This window comes from Alligator sinensis, unplaced genomic scaffold (assembly GCF_000455745.1).
Source record: "Alligator sinensis unplaced genomic scaffold, ASM45574v1 scaffold3525_1, whole genome shotgun sequence".
In the NCBI taxonomy this organism is placed as follows: Eukaryota; Metazoa; Chordata; order Crocodylia; family Alligatoridae; genus Alligator; species Alligator sinensis.
The window spans coordinates 1-742 of NW_005844673.1; the positions used below are offsets into that span (position 1 = coordinate 1).

Below are 742 nucleotides of genomic sequence, written 5' to 3' on the forward strand. Positions count from 1 at the left end.
TATGTGAAAGACAGTTACCTGGAACTGGGACGCTCTGTACCCTTGGAAAATCAGTGCTATGTAACTTACTCTTGTGACAAGGTGGCCGAGTGGTTAAGGCGATGGACTGCTAATCCTTTCTTCTGCATGCATGGGTTCGAGTCCCATCCTTGTCGATCATAACACTCTTTGGCAGCTTTCTTTATTCCTTGTAATACGATATCCCCAGGATTTCTCCACTTGTTCCCCAAATCTTCATTCTTAATTCTGCCAAGAGCAAAGATAAGCCCCAACTCAACTGTGACCAACATCCAACACAAGCACTACTTTCCAGTCGTGCTCCCTCTAAGCTGTGTGGTGTGTGCGATGTTGCAGACACACCTGGCAGCAGACCATGAGCACGCCTGCACATCCATGCATGCTGCACAGCGTAAAGGGAATGCTGCTCTCCAGGAGTAGTTGCAGCACGCCTGATCTTGAGCAGACCCACACCACCTTCTTCTCCACCTGCTGTGAAAACTACTCAGTCTTCTCCCTTGCCTACTCCACCTTGAGCAGGGCTTGCATCTTCTCCAAATCCCTTTTGGGCTACAAGCACCAGGATTCAGAGCACAGGGAGGACCAGGAGCCACATATCTGAAGTGGTTTTAATTTCTGGCCCAGTAATGATCCAGTACCAACCTTGGGCTACTGAAGCATCACCTGCAGCAGCCTTCAGCACCAGCAATCTATGGTGGACTTTGTCCTCTTTATCCCACCTACA

The 742-nt window shown here is 49.3% G+C and overlaps 1 non-coding gene across 1 annotated transcript; it reads left to right on the forward strand.

The window, feature by feature from the left end:
* Window positions 1-75: 75 nt before the first annotated feature.
* TRNAS-GCU lies at window positions 76-155 on the forward strand. The gene has a single exon. It is a non-coding gene; the product is annotated as a tRNA-Ser (tRNA).
* The last annotated feature ends 587 nt before the right edge of the window (window positions 156-742 follow it).